This window comes from Cryptomeria japonica, unplaced genomic scaffold (genome assembly GCF_030272615.1).
Source record: "Cryptomeria japonica unplaced genomic scaffold, Sugi_1.0 HiC_scaffold_76, whole genome shotgun sequence".
Classification (NCBI taxonomy): Eukaryota; Viridiplantae; Streptophyta; class Pinopsida; order Cupressales; family Cupressaceae; genus Cryptomeria; species Cryptomeria japonica.
The window spans coordinates 487963-505603 of NW_026728898.1; the positions used below are offsets into that span (position 1 = coordinate 487963).

Consider the following 17641-nt stretch of genomic DNA (forward strand, 5'->3'; position numbering starts at 1 on the left):
CGCCCCGAACATGCACCAAGGTGCACTCGGCCCACATGTGAGCGCAGGTCGTTGCGCCCGAGGTGGTGTGTGGGCACCGCGTTGCAGACGGGACACTGCACGCACACGACGCCCCCTCCAGGTGCACGCACGTAGGCCGGGCCGGGTGCACACCCGACGCCCTAGCAAGGTGCGCGCACCCGGGCAGGGCTCACACTTGGCGAACGGGGCGCACTTCGCGAGGGAGGGTGTGCACCTCGACGGGGGTGGGTGGCCGGGGTGGATTCGCACGTGGGTCGCGGTTTGCTAAGTACACACTGCGACAAGCTCATAACGGGTGCGATCATACCAGCATTAGTGCACCGGATCCCATCAGAACTCCGCAGTTAAGCGCGCTTGGGCCGGAGTAGTACTGGGATGGGTGACCTCCCGGGAAGTCCCGGTGTTGCACCCTTTTTTAGTTTTTCGCCGGGCGTCGCAATGCTATTTGAATAAACCTTTTGCCCGTTTGCGTTCTCGTCGGGGCCGGGCCGGGCCGGGGTGCGCTGCCCGCACTACCGCGCGCGCGGGGGCGACACCGAGCGCGCACCCGAGGCGCCCCGAGCACACAGGCCACGGTGCAACCCGGGCGTTGTGCGCGCACCCCGGTGCGCCCGAGGTGCTGCGCGCGCACCCAGGTGAAATCGGTGTGCACCTCGGCTAGTGCGCGCTCGGTCGAGTCGCGCACGTTGGCCAAGGTGCACGGTGATGTTTCTTACTCTAAGGTTCCGCACCAGACGCCCGGGACAGGTGAGCGAAGCTGGGCGGGGCCGGGTGCGCGGCCGGGGCAGGTGCACGCAGCTGGAGAGAGCTTTGGAGCACACTTCGGAGCGCACCAATGATGCGCTCCATTCAAAAGTTTCCTGAAAAGGCAAAAAAAGTTGAGATTATAGAATTTCCCACTTGAGAGATTGTAAAAAAAAAAAATTTAAAATGAAGGAAACGCGGGTGCCAAGGTGTGCGCAGCCCAGCCAAGGTGTGCGCACCAAGGCGCCCACCCTGGCGAAGGTGCACGCAAGGTGCGCACCCGAGGCAAACCGGACAATTAACCCAACTTTCGACTTCGCGCGCACCTTGGAGCGCACTTCGGAGCGCTCCTTGGTGCGCACCAATCTTGGGCACCTCGGAGTGCACCATGGCGCCCACCAAGGTGCGCACCCGGGGCAAACCGAGCTCCGACTTCGTGCGCACCTTGGAGCGCACGAAAGGTGCGCACCATGGCGCCCACCAAGGTGCGCAGCCCAGCCAAGGCGTGCGCATCAAGGTGCGCACCCTGGCGAAGGTGCGCACCCGGGGCAAACCGAGCTCCGACTTCGTGCGCACCTTGGAGCGCACAAAAGGTGCGCAACCCAGCCAAGGTGTGCGCACCCCGGTCAAACCGAGCTCCGAATCGTGCGCACCAGAGGTGCACGCCATCGTGCGCACCTTGGAGCACACTTCGGAGCCCTCCTTGGTGCGCGCCGATGTTGCGCACCTCGGAGCGCACCCGGGGAAAACAATGCAATTAACCCGACTTTCGACTTCGTGGGCACCTCGGAGCGCTCTCGGGTTCGCACCTCGGAGCACACCGAGGTGCGCACCTTTGATGCGCTGCCTTCACCAATTTCCAGAAAAGGCAAGAAAACATTGAGAAGGTGTGCGCACCGAGGTGCCCACCCTGGCGAAGGTGCACGCGAGGTGCGCACCCGGGGCAAACCGGGCTCCGACTTCGTGCACGCCGCACCTTGGAGCACACTTCGGAGCGCTCCTTGGTGCGCACCAGGGCGCGCAACCCAGCCGAGGTGCCCACCCCGGCGAAGGTGCACGCGAGGTGCGCACCCGGGGCAAACCGGGCTCCGACTTCGTGCACGCCATGGTGCCCACCGCGGCGAAGGTGCACGTGAGGTGCGCACCCGGGGCAAACCGGGCTCCGACTTCGTGCACGCCGCACCTTGGAGCACACTTCGGAGCGCTCCTTGGTGCGCACCATGGTGCCCACCAGGGCGCGCAACCCCGCCGAAGGTGCACGCGAGGTGCGCACCCGGGGCAAACCGGGCTCCGACTTCGTGCACGCCGCACCTTGGAGCACACTTCGGAGCGCTCCTTGGTGCGCACCATGGTGCCCACCAGGGCGCGCAACCCCGCCGAAGGTGCACGCGAGGTGCGCACCCGGGGCAAACCGGGCTCCGACTTCGTGCACGCCATGGTGCGCACCGCGGCGAAGGTGCGCACCCGGGGCAAACCGGGCTCCGACTTCGTGCACGCCGCACCTTGGAGCACACTTCGGAGCGCTCCTTGGTGCGCACCAGGGCGCGCAACCCAGCCGAGGTGCCCACCCCGGCGAAGGTGCACGCGAGGTGCGTACCCGGGGCAAACCGGGCTCCGACTTCGTGCACGCCGCACCTTGGAGCACACTTCGGAGCGCTCCTTGGTGCGCACCATGGTGCCCACCAGGCCGCGCAACCCAGCCAAGGTGTGCGCACCAAGGTGCACGCGAGGTGCGCACCCGGGGCAAACCGGGGTCCGACTTCGTGCACGCCGCACCTTGGAGCACACATCGGGGCGCTCCCGGGTTCGCACCGGCGTTGCGCACCGTGGTGGGCACCTCGGAGCACACCAAGGTGGGCAGCGAGGTGCGCACCTTTGATGCGATGCCTTCACTAATTTCCATAAAAGGCAAAAAAAAAACGAGATTTTAAAATTTCCGTTTTGAAAGATAGTGAGAAAAAGGGAATGCTGGTGCCATCTTGAGCCCGCCCTGGTGCGCAGCCCAGCCAAGGTGTGCGCACCAAGGTGCCCACCCTGGCGAAGGTGCGCGCCCGGGCAATTAACCCAACTTCCAACTTCGCGCGCGCCAGGGTGGGAGCGCACCCAACAACCGGGCCTGGGAAGAGCCAATGCGAGAAACCCCACCAAACGCTCTGACAAAAAAAGAGGGGGCGCTCCAGTAACCCCGCTTCGGAGCGCACCCTGGGCAAACCCAGCCAAGGTGCCCACCCCGGCCAAGGTGCAGGCGAGGTGCGCACCCGGGGCAAACCGGGCTCCGACAACGTGCACGCCGCACCTTGGAGCACACTTCGTAGCGCTCCCGGGTGCGCACCTCAGAGCACACCAAGGTGGGCAGCGAGGTGCGCACCTTTGATGCGCTGCCTTCACTAATTTCCAGAAAAGGCAAAAAAAAAAGGAGATTTTAAAATTTCCGTTTTGAAAGATAGTGAAAAAAACGGAACGCGCGTGCCATCTTGAGCCCGCCCTGGTGCGCAGCCCAGGTAAGGTGCCCACCCTGGCAAAGGTGCGCACCCGGGCAATTAACCCTACTTCCGACTTCGTGCGCGCCAGGGTGGCAACCGGGCCTCGGAAGAGCCAATGCGAGAAACCCCACCAAACGCTCCGACAAAAAAAGAGGCGGCGCTCCAATAACCCCGCTTCGGAGCGCAGCCGGGGCAAACCCAGCCAAGGTGCCCACCCCGACGAAGGTGCACGCGAGGTGCGCACCCGGGGCAAACCGGGCTCCGACAACGTGCACGCAGCACCTTGGAGCACACTTCGAAGCACTCCCGGGTGCCCACCGGCGTTGCGCACCGTGGTGGGCAGCGAGGTGCGCACCTTTGATGCGCTGCCTTCACTAATTTCCAGAAAAAGGCAAAAAAAAATGAGATTTTAAAATTTCCGTTTTGAAAGATAGTGAAAAAAAAGGAACGCGGGTGCCATCTTGAGCCCGCCCTGGTGCGCAGCCCAGGCAAGGCATGCGCACCAAGGTGCCCACCCGAGGTGCACACCCGGGGCAAACCGGGCTCCGACTTCGTGCAGGCCGCACCTTGGAGCACACTTCGGAGCGCTCCTTGGTGCGCACCATGGTGCCCACCAGGGCGCGCAACCCAGCCAAGGTCTGCACACCAAGGTGCCCACCCCGGCGAAGGTGCACGCGAGGTGCGCACCCGGGGCAAACCGGGCTCCGACTTCGTGCACGCCATGGTGCCCACCGCGGCGAAGGTGCACGCGAGGTGCGCACCCGGGGCAAACCGGGCTCCGACTTCGTGCACGCCGCACCTTGGAGCACACTTCGGAGCGCTCCTTGGTGCGCACCATGGTGCCCACCAGGGCGCGCAACCCAGCCAAGGTGTGCGCACCAAGGTGCACGCGAGGTGCGCACCCGGGGCAAACCGGGGTCCGACTTCGTGCACGCCGCACCTTGGAGCACACATCGGAGCGCTCCCAGGTTCGCACCAGCGTTGCGCACCTTTGATGCGCTGCCTTCACTAATTTCCAGAAAAGGCAAAAAAAAACGATATTTTAAAATTTCCGTTCTGAAAGATAGTGAAAAAAACGGAACGCGGGTGCCATCTTGAGCCCTTCCTGGTGCGCAGCCCAGGCAAGTTGTGCGCACCAAGGTGCCCACCCTGGCGGAGGTGCGCGCCCGGGGCAAACCGGGCTCCGACTTCGTGCACTGCATGGTGCCCACCAAGGCGCGCAACCCAGCCAAGGTGCCCACCGCAGCGAAGGTGCACGCGAGGTGCACACCCGGGGCAAACCGGGCTCCGACTTCGTGCACGCCGCACCTTGGAGCACACTTCAGAGCGCTCCTTGGTGCGCACCAGGGCGCGCAACCCAGCCGAGGTGCCCACCCCGGCGAAGGTGCACGCGAGGTGCGCACCCGGGGCAAACCGGGCTCCGACTTCGTGCACGCCATGGTGCCCACCGCGGCGAAGGTGCGCACCCGGGGCAAACCGGGCTCCGACTTCGTGCACGCCGCACCTTGGAGCACACTTCGGAGCGCTCCTTGGTGCGCACCATGGTGCCCACCAGGCCGCGCAACCCAGCCAAGGTGTGCGCACCAAGGTGCACGCGAGGTGCGCACCCGGGGCAAACCGGGGTCCGACTTCGTGCACGCCGCACCTTGGAGCACACATCGGGGCGCTCCCGGGTTCGCACCGGCGTTGCGCACCGTGGTGGGCACCTCGGAGCACACCAAGGTGGGCAGCGAGGTGCGCACCTTTGATGCGATGCCTTCACTAATTTCCATAAAAGGCAAAAAAAAAATGAGATTTTAAAATTTCCGTTTTGAAAGATAGTGAGAAAAAGGGAATGCTGGTGCCATCTTGAGCCCGCCCTGGTGCGCAGCCCAGCCAAGGTTTGCGCACCAAGGTGCCCACCCTGGCGAAGGTGCGCGCCCGGGCAATTAACCCAACTTCCAACTTCGCGCGCGCCAGGGTGGGAGCGCACCCAACAACCGGGCCTGGGAAGAGCCAATGCGAGAAACCCCACCAAACTCTCTGACAAAAAAAGAGGGGGCGCTCCAGTAACCCCGCTTCGGAGCGCACCCTGGGCAAACCCAGCCAAGGTGCCCACCCCGGCCAAGGTGCAGGCGAGGTGCGCACCCGGGGCAAACCGGGCTCCGACAACGTGCACGCCGCACCTTGGAGCACACTTCGTAGCGCTCCCGGGTGCGCACCTCAGAGCACACCAAGGTGGGCAGCGAGGTGCGCACCTTTGATGCGCTGCCTTCACTAATTTCCAGAAAAGGCAAAAAAAAAAGGAGATTTTAAAATTTCCGTTTTGAAAGATAGTGAAAAAAACGGAACGCGCGTGCCATCTTGAGCCCGCCCTGGTGCGCAGCCCAGGTAAGGTGCCACCCTGGCAAAGGTGCGCACCCGGGCAATTAACCCTACTTCCGACTTCGTGCGCGCCAGGGTGGCAACCGGGCCTCGGAAGAGCCAATGCGAGAAACCCCACCAAACGCTCCGACAAAAAAAGAGGCGGCGCTCCAATAACCCCGCTTCGGAGCGCAGCCGGGGCAAACCAAGCCAAGGTGCCCACCCCGACGAAGGTGCACGCGAGGTGCGCACCCGGGGCAAACCGGGCTCCGACAACGTGCACGCAGCACCTTGGAGCACACTTCGAAGCACTCCCGGGTGCCCACCGGCGTTGCGCACCGTGGTGGGCAGCGAGGTGCGCACCTTTGATGCGCTGCCTTCACTAATTTCCAGAAAAAGGCAAAAAAAAATGAGATTTTAAAATTTCCGTTTTGAAAGATAGTGAAAAAAAAGGAACGCGGGTGCCATCTTGAGCCCGCCCTGGTGCGCAGCCCAGGCAAGGCATGCGCACCAAGGTGCCCACCCGAGGTGCACACCCGGGGCAAACCGGGCTCCGACTTCGTGCAGGCCGCACCTTGGAGCACACTTCGGAGCGCTCCTTGGTGCGCACCATGGTGCCCACCAGGGCGCACCCGGGGCAAACCGGGCTCCGACTTCGTGCACGCCGCACCTTGGAGCACACATCGGAGCGCTCCCAGGTTCGCACCAGCGTTGCGCACCTTTGATGCGCTGCCTTCACTAATTTCCAGAAAAGGCAAAAAAAAACGATATTTTAAAATTTCCGTTCTGAAAGATAGTGAAAAAAACGGAACGCGGGTGCCATCTTGAGCCCTTCCTGATGCGCAGCCCAGGCAAGTTGTGCGCACCAAGGTGCCCACCCTGGCGGAGGTGCGCGCCCGGGGCAAACCGGGCTCCGACTTCGTGCACTGCATGGTGCCCACCAAGGCGCGCAACCCAGCCAAGGTGCCCACCGCAGCGAAGGTGCACGCGAGGTGCGCACCCGAGGTGCACACCCGGGGCAAACCGGGCTCCGACTTCGTGCACGCCGCACCTTGGAGCACACTTCAGAGCGCTCCTTGGTACGCACCAGGGCGCGCAACCCAGCCAAGGTGCTCACCCCGGCGAAGGTGCACGCGAGGTGCGCACCCGGGGCAAACCGGGCTCGGACTTCGTGCACGCCGCACCTTGGAGCACACATCGGAGCGCTCCCGGGTTCGCACCAGCATTGCGCACCTTTGATGCGCTGCCTTCACTAATTTCCAGAAAAGGCAAAAAAAAGAAAAAAATGAGATTTTAAAATTTCCGTTTTGAAAGATAGTGAAAAAAACGGAACGCGGGTGCCATCTTGAGCCCGCCCTGGTGTGCAGCCCAGGCAAGTTGTGCGCACCAAGGCACCCACCCTGGCCAAGGTGGGTCACGGGGTGGGTCCTAGGGTGGGTAACGGGGTGGGTACTAAGGTGCGTGCCAAGGTGGGTCATAGGGTGGGTGCCAAGGTGGGCACCAGGGTGGGTGTGCACCAACCCTAGCCAGGGTAGGTCACGGGGTGGTTGTCGGGGTGGGCGTCAAGGAGCCAAGGTGGGTGGCAAGTAGCCAAGTTGCGTGCCAAGGTGGGTGTCGGGGTGGGTGCCAAGGATCCAAGGTGGGTGCCAAGGAACCAAGGTGGGTGTCTGGGTGGGTGCCGAGGTGGGAGCCAGGGTGGGTCCCAAGGTGAGTGCAAAGGTGGGTGCCAGGGTCAAGGTGAGTGCCAATGTGGGTTCCAAGGTGCCAGGGTCAGGGTGAGTGCCAATGTGGGTTCAAAGGTGCTAAGTTGGGTGCGAGGTTGGGTGCGAGGGTGGGTGGGTGCCAAGGTGTGCTAGGTGGAAGCCCGGGTGGGTCGGCATCCCATGGGTGTCGAGTTGGGTGCCTGATGGGTGCTTCTTGTCAAGTTTTAGTCGTCGGGACTCATTTCGAGCCTTAGAGGTCGTTTCTTGTCCGGTTGCCCTGTCTTCGACCTGGGAACCCAATTTTGGTCCTCGGGTCCCATTTTTTTTTGTCTCGCATCCCACTTTTGGCCTGTGGCCTTTTCGGGGTCGATTCTCGTTTTGGGCATCAGAGCATGTTTCTTCTCCTAAAACCCAATATTTGTTTATTAAGTCTCGGAACACATTTTTGTTCTCGTGGACCCATCATGGGTCTTGGAACGCATTTGTGGTCCTTGGGTCCCATTTTGCATCCCGAAACTTGTGTTTTGGTGCTTGATCCCTATTTTGGGTGCCCACCTTGCACCAAGTGCGCACCCGGGGCAAACCGAGCGCCTTGGTGCACCGGGGCAAGATCGAGCGTGCACCCGAGGCGCCCCGAACATGCACCAAGGTGCACTCGGCCCACATGTGAGCGCAGGTCGTTGCGCCCGAGGTGGTGTGTGGGCACCGCGTTGCAGACGGGACACTGCACGCACACGACGCCCCCTCCAGGTGCACGCACGTAGGCCGGGCCGGGTGCACACCCGACGCCCTAGCAAGGTGCGCGCACCCGGGCAGGGCTCACACTTGGCGAACGGGGCGCACTTCGCGAGGGAGGGTGTGCACCTCGACGGGGGTGGGTGGCCGGGGTGGATTCGCACGTGGGTCGCGGTTTGCTAAGTACACACTGCGACAAGCTCATAACGGGTGCGATCATACCAGCGTTAGTGCACCGGATCCCATCAGAACTCCGCAGTTAAGCGCGCTTGGGCCGGAGTAGTACTGGGATGGGTGACCTCCCGGGAAGTCCCGGTGTTGCACCCTTTTTTAGTTTTTCGCCGGGCGTCGCAATGCTATTTGAATAAACCTTTTGCCCGTTTGCGTTCTCGTCGGGGCCGGGCCGGGCCGGGGTGCGCTGCCCGCACTACCGCGCGCGCGGGGGCGACACCGAGCGCGCACCCGAGGCGCCCCGAGCACACAGGCCACGGTGCAACCCGGGCGTTGTGCGCGCACCCCGGTGCGCCCGAGGTGCTGCGCGCGCACCCAGGTGAAATCGGTGTGCACCTCGGCCAGTGCGCGCTCGGTCGAGTCGCGCACGTTGGCCAAGGTGCACGGTGATGTTTCTTACTCTAAGGTTCCGCACCAGACGCCCGGGACAGGTGAGCGAAGCTGGGCGGGGCCGGGTGCGCGGCCGGGGCAGGTGCACGCAGCTGGAGAGAGCTTTGGAGCACACTTCGGAGCGCACCAATGATGCGCTCCATTCAAAAGTTTCCTGAAAAGGCAAAAAAAGTTGAGATTATAGAATTTCCCACTTGAGAGATTGTAAAAAAAAAAAATTTAAAATGAAGGAAACGCGGGTGCCAAGGTGTGCGCAGCCCAGCCAAGGTGTGCGCACCAAGGCGCCCACCCTGGCGAAGGTGCACGCAAGGTGCGCACCCGAGGCAAACCGGACAATTAACCCAACTTTCGACTTCGCGCGCACCTTGGAGCGCACTTCGGAGCGCTCCTTGGTGCGCACCAATCTTGGGCACCTCGGAGTGCACCATGGCGCCCACCAAGGTGCGCACCCGGGGCAAACCGAGCTCCGACTTCGTGCGCACCTTGGAGCGCACGAAAGGTGCGCACCATGGCGCCCACCAAGGTGCGCAGCCCAGCCAAGGCGTGCGCATCAAGGTGCGCACCCTGGCGAAGGTGCGCACCCGGGGCAAACCGAGCTCCGACTTCGTGCGCACCTTGGAGCGCACAAAAGGTGCGCAACCCAGCCAAGGTGTGCGCACCCCGGTCAAACCGAGCTCCGAATCGTGCGCACCAGAGGTGCACGCCATCGTGCGCACCTTGGAGCACACTTCGGAGCCCTCCTTGGTGCGCGCCGATGTTGCGCACCTCGGAGCGCACCCGGGGAAAACAATGCAATTAACCCGACTTTCGACTTCGTGGGCACCTCGGAGCGCTCTCGGGTTCGCACCTCGGAGCACACCGAGGTGCGCACCTTTGATGCGCTGCCTTCACCAATTTCCAGAAAAGGCAAGAAAACATTGAGAAGGTGTGCGCACCGAGGTGCCCACCCTGGCGAAGGTGCACGCGAGGTGCGCACCCGGGGCAAACCGGGCTCCGACTTCGTGCACGCCGCACCTTGGAGCACACTTCGGAGCGCTCCTTGGTGCGCACCAGGGCGCGCAACCCAGCCGAGGTGCCCACCCCGGCGAAGGTGCACGCGAGGTGCGCACCCGGGGCAAACCGGGCTCCGACTTCGTGCACGCCATGGTGCCCACCGCGGCGAAGGTGCACGCGAGGTGCGCACCCGGGGCAAACCGGGCTCCGACTTCGTGCACGCCGCACCTTGGAGCACACTTCGGAGCGCTCCTTGGTGCGCACCATGGTGCCCACCAGGGCGCGCAACCCCGCCGAAGGTGCACGCGAGGTGCGCACCCGGGGCAAACCGGGCTCCGACTTCGTGCACGCCGCACCTTGGAGCACACTTCGGAGCGCTCCTTGGTGCGCACCATGGTGCCCACCAGGGCGCGCAACCCCGCCGAAGGTGCACGCGAGGTGCGCACCCGGGGCAAACCGGGCTCCGACTTCGTGCACGCCATGGTGCGCACCGCGGCGAAGGTGCGCACCCGGGGCAAACCGGGCTCCGACTTCGTGCACGCCGCACCTTGGAGCACACTTCGGAGCGCTCCTTGGTGCGCACCAGGGCGCGCAACCCAGCCGAGGTGCCCACCCCGGCGAAGGTGCACGCGAGGTGCGTACCCGGGGCAAACCGGGCTCCGACTTCGTGCACGCCGCACCTTGGAGCACACTTCAGAGCGCTCCTTGGTGCGCACCATGGTGCCCACCAGGCCGCGCAACCCAGCCAAGGTGTGCGCACCAAGGTGCACGCGAGGTGCGCACCCGGGGCAAACCGGGGTCCGACTTCGTGCACGCCGCACCTTGGAGCACACATCGGGGCGCTCCCGGGTTCGCACCGGCGTTGCGCACCGTGGTGGGCACCTCGGAGCACACCAAGGTGGGCAGCGAGGTGCGCACCTTTGATGCGATGCCTTCACTAATTTCCATAAAAGGCAAAAAAAAAACGAGATTTTAAAATTTCCGTTTTGAAAGATAGTGAGAAAAAGGGAATGCTGGTGCCATCTTGAGCCCGCCCTGGTGCGCAGCCCAGCCAAGGTGTGCGCACCAAGGTGCCCACCCTGGCGAAGGTGCGCGCCCGGGCAATTAACCCAACTTCCAACTTCGCGCGCGCCAGGGTGGGAGCGCACCCAACAACCGGGCCTGGGAAGAGCCAATGCGAGAAACCCCACCAAACGCTCTGACAAAAAAAGAGGGGGCGCTCCAGTAACCCCGCTTCGGAGCGCACCCTGGGCAAACCCAGCCAAGGTGCCCACCCCGGCCAAGGTGCAGGCGAGGTGCGCACCCGGGGCAAACCGGGCTCCGACAACGTGCACGCCGCACCTTGGAGCACACTTCGTAGCGCTCCCGGGTGCGCACCTCAGAGCACACCAAGGTGGGCAGCGAGGTGCGCACCTTTGATGCGCTGCCTTCACTAATTTCCAGAAAAGGCAAAAAAAAAAGGAGATTTTAAAATTTCCGTTTTGAAAGATAGTGAAAAAAACGGAACGCGCGTGCCATCTTGAGCCCGCCCTGGTGCGCAGCCCAGGTAAGGTGCCCACCCTGGCAAAGGTGCGCACCCGGGCAATTAACCCTACTTCCGACTTCGTGCGCGCCAGGGTGGCAACCGGGCCTCGGAAGAGCCAATGCGAGAAACCCCACCAAACGCTCCGACAAAAAAAGAGGCGGCGCTCCAATAACCCCGCTTCGGAGCGCAGCCGGGGCAAACCCAGCCAAGGTGCCCACCCCGACGAAGGTGCACGCGAGGTGCGCACCCGGGGCAAACCGGGCTCCGACAACGTGCACGCAGCACCTTGGAGCACACTTCGAAGCACTCCCGGGTGCCCACCGGCGTTGCGCACCGTGGTGGGCAGCGAGGTGCGCACCTTTGATGCGCTGCCTTCACTAATTTCCAGAAAAAGGCAAAAAAAAATGAGATTTTAAAATTTCCGTTTTGAAAGATAGTGAAAAAAAAGGAACGCGGGTGCCATCTTGAGCCCGCCCTGGTGCGCAGCCCAGGCAAGGCATGCGCACCAAGGTGCCCACCCGAGGTGCACACCCGGGGCAAACCGGGCTCCGACTTCGTGCAGGCCGCACCTTGGAGCACACTTCGGAGCGCTCCTTGGTGCGCACCATGGTGCCCACCAGGGCGCGCAACCCAGCCAAGGTCTGCACACCAAGGTGCCCACCCCGGCGAAGGTGCACGCGAGGTGCGCACCCGGGGCAAACCGGGCTCCGACTTCGTGCACGCCATGGTGCCCACCGCGGCGAAGGTGCACGCGAGGTGCGCACCCGGGGCAAACCGGGCTCCGACTTCGTGCACGCCGCACCTTGGAGCACACTTCGGAGCGCTCCTTGGTGCGCACCATGGTGCCCACCAGGGCGCGCAACCCAGCCAAGGTGTGCGCACCAAGGTGCACGCGAGGTGCGCACCCGGGGCAAACCGGGGTCCGACTTCGTGCACGCCGCACCTTGGAGCACACATCGGAGCGCTCCCAGGTTCGCACCAGCGTTGCGCACCTTTGATGCGCTGCCTTCACTAATTTCCAGAAAAGGCAAAAAAAAACGATATTTTAAAATTTCCGTTCTGAAAGATAGTGAAAAAAACGGAACGCGGGTGCCATCTTGAGCCCTTCCTGGTGCGCAGCCCAGGCAAGTTGTGCGCACCAAGGTGCCCACCCTGGCGGAGGTGCGCGCCCGGGGCAAACCGGGCTCCGACTTCGTGCACTGCATGGTGCCCACCAAGGCGCGCAACCCAGCCAAGGTGCCCACCGCAGCGAAGGTGCACGCGAGGTGCACACCCGGGGCAAACCGGGCTCCGACTTCGTGCACGCCGCACCTTGGAGCACACTTCAGAGCGCTCCTTGGTGCGCACCAGGGCGCGCAACCCAGCCGAGGTGCCCACCCCGGCGAAGGTGCACGCGAGGTGCGCACCCGGGGCAAACCGGGCTCCGACTTCGTGCACGCCATGGTGCCCACCGCGGCGAAGGTGCGCACCCGGGGCAAACCGGGCTCCGACTTCGTGCACGCCGCACCTTGGAGCACACTTCGGAGCGCTCCTTGGTGCGCACCATGGTGCCCACCAGGCCGCGCAACCCAGCCAAGGTGTGCGCACCAAGGTGCACGCGAGGTGCGCACCCGGGGCAAACCGGGGTCCGACTTCGTGCACGCCGCACCTTGGAGCACACATCGGGGCGCTCCCGGGTTCGCACCGGCGTTGCGCACCGTGGTGGGCACCTCGGAGCACACCAAGGTGGGCAGCGAGGTGCGCACCTTTGATGCGATGCCTTCACTAATTTCCATAAAAGGCAAAAAAAAAATGAGATTTTAAAATTTCCGTTTTGAAAGATAGTGAGAAAAAGGGAATGCTGGTGCCATCTTGAGCCCGCCCTGGTGCGCAGCCCAGCCAAGGTTTGCGCACCAAGGTGCCCACCCTGGCGAAGGTGCGCGCCCGGGCAATTAACCCAACTTCCAACTTCGCGCGCGCCAGGGTGGGAGCGCACCCAACAACCGGGCCTGGGAAGAGCCAATGCGAGAAACCCCACCAAACTCTCTGACAAAAAAAGAGGGGGCGCTCCAGTAACCCCGCTTCGGAGCGCACCCTGGGCAAACCCAGCCAAGGTGCCCACCCCGGCCAAGGTGCAGGCGAGGTGCGCACCCGGGGCAAACCGGGCTCCGACAACGTGCACGCCGCACCTTGGAGCACACTTCGTAGCGCTCCCGGGTGCGCACCTCAGAGCACACCAAGGTGGGCAGCGAGGTGCGCACCTTTGATGCGCTGCCTTCACTAATTTCCAGAAAAGGCAAAAAAAAAAGGAGATTTTAAAATTTCCGTTTTGAAAGATAGTGAAAAAAACGGAACGCGCGTGCCATCTTGAGCCCGCCCTGGTGCGCAGCCCAGGTAAGGTGCCACCCTGGCAAAGGTGTGCACCCGGGCAATTAACCCTACTTCCGACTTCGTGCGCGCCAGGGTGGCAACCGGGCCTCGGAAGAGCCAATGCGAGAAACCCCACCAAACGCTCCGACAAAAAAAGAGGCGGCGCTCCAATAACCCCGCTTCGGAGCGCAGCCGGGGCAAACCAAGCCAAGGTGCCCACCCCGACGAAGGTGCACGCGAGGTGCGCACCCGGGGCAAACCGGGCTCCGACAACGTGCACGCAGCACCTTGGAGCACACTTCGAAGCACTCCCGGGTGCCCACCGGCGTTGCGCACCGTGGTGGGCAGCGAGGTGCGCACCTTTGATGCGCTGCCTTCACTAATTTCCAGAAAAAGGCAAAAAAAAATGAGATTTTAAAATTTCCGTTTTGAAAGATAGTGAAAAAAAAGGAACGCGGGTGCCATCTTGAGCCCGCCCTGGTGCGCAGCCCAGGCAAGGCATGCGCACCAAGGTGCCCACCCGAGGTGCACACCCGGGGCAAACCGGGCTCCGACTTCGTGCAGGCCGCACCTTGGAGCACACTTCGGAGCGCTCCTTGGTGCGCACCATGGTGCCCACCAGGGCGCACCCGGGGCAAACCGGGCTCCGACTTCGTGCACGCCGCACCTTGGAGCACACATCGGAGCGCTCCCAGGTTCGCACCAGCGTTGCGCACCTTTGATGCGCTGCCTTCACTAATTTCCAGAAAAGGCAAAAAAAAACGATATTTTAAAATTTCCGTTCTGAAAGATAGTGAAAAAAACGGAACGCGGGTGCCATCTTGAGCCCTTCCTGATGCGCAGCCCAGGCAAGTTGTGCGCACCAAGGTGCCCACCCTGGCGGAGGTGCGCGCCCGGGGCAAACCGGGCTCCGACTTCGTGCACTGCATGGTGCCCACCAAGGCGCGCAACCCAGCCAAGGTGCCCACCGCAGCGAAGGTGCACGCGAGGTGCGCACCCGAGGTGCACACCCGGGGCAAACCGGGCTCCGACTTCGTGCACGCCGCACCTTGGAGCACACTTCAGAGCGCTCCTTGGTACGCACCAGGGCGCGCAACCCAGCCAAGGTGCTCACCCCGGCGAAGGTGCACGCGAGGTGCGCACCCGGGGCAAACCGGGCTCGGACTTCGTGCACGCCGCACCTTGGAGCACACATCGGAGCGCTCCCGGGTTCGCACCAGCATTGCGCACCTTTGATGCGCTGCCTTCACTAATTTCCAGAAAAGGCAAAAAAAAGAAAAAAATGAGATTTTAAAATTTCCGTTTTGAAAGATAGTGAAAAAAACGGAACGCGGGTGCCATCTTGAGCCCGCCCTGGTGTGCAGCCCAGGCAAGTTGTGCGCACCAAGGCACCCACCCTGGCCAAGGTGGGTCACGGGGTGGGTCCTAGGGTGGGTAACGGGGTGGGTACTAAGGTGCGTGCCAAGGTGGGTCATAGGGTGGGTGCCAAGGTGGGCACCAGGGTGGGTGTGCACCAACCCTAGCCAGGGTAGGTCACGGGGTGGTTGTCGGGGTGGGCGTCAAGGAGCCAAGGTGGGTGGCAAGTAGCCAAGTTGCGTGCCAAGGTGGGTGTCGGGGTGGGTGCCAAGGATCCAAGGTGGGTGCCAAGGAACCAAGGTGGGTGTCTGGGTGGGTGCCGAGGTGGGAGCCAGGGTGGGTCCCAAGGTGAGTGCAAAGGTGGGTGCCAGGGTCAAGGTGAGTGCCAATGTGGGTTCCAAGGTGCCAGGGTCAGGGTGAGTGCCAATGTGGGTTCAAAGGTGCTAAGTTGGGTGCGAGGTTGGGTGCGAGGGTGGGTGGGTGCCAAGGTGTGCTAGGTGGAAGCCCGGGTGGGTCGGCATCCCATGGGTGTCGAGTTGGGTGCCTGATGGGTGCTTCTTGTCAAGTTTTAGTCGTCGGGACTCATTTCGAGCCTTAGAGGTCGTTTCTTGTCCGGTTGCCCTGTCTTCGACCTGGGAACCCAATTTTGGTCCTCGGGTCCCATTTTTTTTTGTCTCGCATCCCACTTTTGGCCTGTGGCCTTTTCGGGGTCGATTCTCGTTTTGGGCATCAGAGCATGTTTCTTCTCCTAAAACCCAATATTTGTTTATTAAGTCTCGGAACACATTTTTGTTCTCGTGGACCCATCATGGGTCTTGGAACGCATTTGTGGTCCTTGGGTCCCATTTTGCATCCCGAAACTTGTGTTTTGGTGCTTGATCCCTATTTTGGGTGCCCACCTTGCACCAAGTGCGCACCCGGGGCAAACCGAGCGCCTTGGTGCACCGGGGCAAGATCGAGCGTGCACCCGAGGCGCCCCGAACATGCACCAAGGTGCACTCGGCCCACATGTGAGCGCAGGTCGTTGCGCCCGAGGTGGTGTGTGGGCACCGCGTTGCAGACGGGACACTGCACGCACACGACGCCCCCTCCAGGTGCACGCACGTAGGCCGGGCCGGGTGCACACCCGACGCCCTAGCAAGGTGCGCGCACCCGGGCAGGGCTCACACTTGGCGAACGGGGCGCACTTCGCGAGGGAGGGTGTGCACCTCGACGGGGGTGGGTGGCCGGGGTGGATTCGCACGTGGGTCGCGGTTTGCTAAGTACACACTGCGACAAGCTCATAACGGGTGCGATCATACCAGCGTTAGTGCACCGGATCCCATCAGAACTCCGCAGTTAAGCGCGCTTGGGCCGGAGTAGTACTGGGATGGGTGACCTCCCGGGAAGTCCCGGTGTTGCACCCTTTTTTAGTTTTTCGCCGGGCGTCGCAATGCTATTTGAATAAACCTTTTGCCCGTTTGCGTTCTCGTCGGGGCCGGGCCGGGCCGGGGTGCGCTGCCCGCACTACCGCGCGCGCGGGGGGCGACACCGAGCGCGCACCCGAGGCGCCCCGAGCACACAGGCCACGGTGCAACCCGGGCGTTGTGCGCGCACCCCGGTGCGCCCGAGGTGCTGCGCGCGCACCCAGGTGAAATCGGTGTGCACCTCGGCCAGTGCGCGCTCGGTCGAGTCGCGCACGTTGGCCAAGGTGCACGGTGATGTTTCTTACTCTAAGGTTCCGCACCAGACGCCCGGGACAGGTGAGCGAAGCTGGGCGGGGCCGGGTGCGCGGCCGGGGCAGGTGCACGCAGCTGGAGAGAGCTTTGGAGCACACTTCGGAGCGCACCAATGATGCGCTCCATTCAAAAGTTTCCTGAAAAGGCAAAAAAAGTTGAGATTATAGAATTTCCCACTTGAGAGATTGTAAAAAAAAAAAATTTAAAATGAAGGAAACGCGGGTGCCAAGGTGTGCGCAGCCCAGCCAAGGTGTGCGCACCAAGGCGCCCACCCTGGCGAAGGTGCACGCAAGGTGCGCACCCGAGGCAAACCGGACAATTAACCCAACTTTCGACTTCGCGCGCACCTTGGAGCGCACTTCGGAGCGCTCCTTGGTGCGCACCAATCTTGGGCACCTCGGAGTGCACCATGGCGCCCACCAAGGTGCGCACCCGGGGCAAACCGAGCTCCGACTTCGTGCGCACCTTGGAGCGCACGAAAGGTGCGCACCATGGCGCCCACCAAGGTGCGCAGCCCAGCCAAGGCGTGCGCATCAAGGTGCGCACCCTGGCGAAGGTGCGCACCCGGGGCAAACCGAGCTCCGACTTCGTGCGCACCTTGGAGCGCACAAAAGGTGCGCAACCCAGCCAAGGTGTGCGCACCCCGGTCAAACCGAGCTCCGAATCGTGCGCACCAGAGGTGCACGCCATCGTGCGCACCTTGGAGCACACTTCGGAGCCCTCCTTGGTGCGCGCCGATGTTGCGCACCTCGGAGCGCACCCGGGGAAAACAATGCAATTAACCCGACTTTCGACTTCGTGGGCACCTCGGAGCGCTCTCGGGTTCGCACCTCGGAGCACACCGAGGTGCGCACCTTTGATGCGCTGCCTTCACCAATTTCCAGAAAAGGCAAGAAAACATTGAGAAGGTGTGCGCACCGAGGTGCCCACCCTGGCGAAGGTGCACGCGAGGTGCGCACCCGGGGCAAACCGGGCTCCGACTTCGTGCACGCCGCACCTTGGAGCACACTTCGGAGCGCTCCTTGGTGCGCACCAGGGCGCGCAACCCAG

General features: G+C 63.0%; 3 non-coding genes across 3 annotated transcripts; all 3 read left to right on the top strand.

Annotated features, from left to right (window-relative positions):
• The first annotated feature begins 314 nt into the window (after positions 1 to 314).
• Positions 315 to 433, top strand: LOC131864102 (5S ribosomal RNA). The gene has a single exon (XR_009362993.1). It is a non-coding gene; the product is annotated as a 5S ribosomal RNA (ribosomal RNA).
• A 7804-nt stretch (positions 434 to 8237) lies between these two features.
• Positions 8238 to 8356, top strand: LOC131864095 (5S ribosomal RNA). The gene has a single exon (XR_009362986.1). It is a non-coding gene; the product is annotated as a 5S ribosomal RNA (ribosomal RNA).
• A 7804-nt stretch (positions 8357 to 16160) lies between these two features.
• LOC131864096 (5S ribosomal RNA) lies at positions 16161 to 16279 on the top strand. The gene has a single exon (XR_009362987.1). It is a non-coding gene; the product is annotated as a 5S ribosomal RNA (ribosomal RNA).
• Positions 16280 to 17641: the final 1362 nt, after the last annotated feature.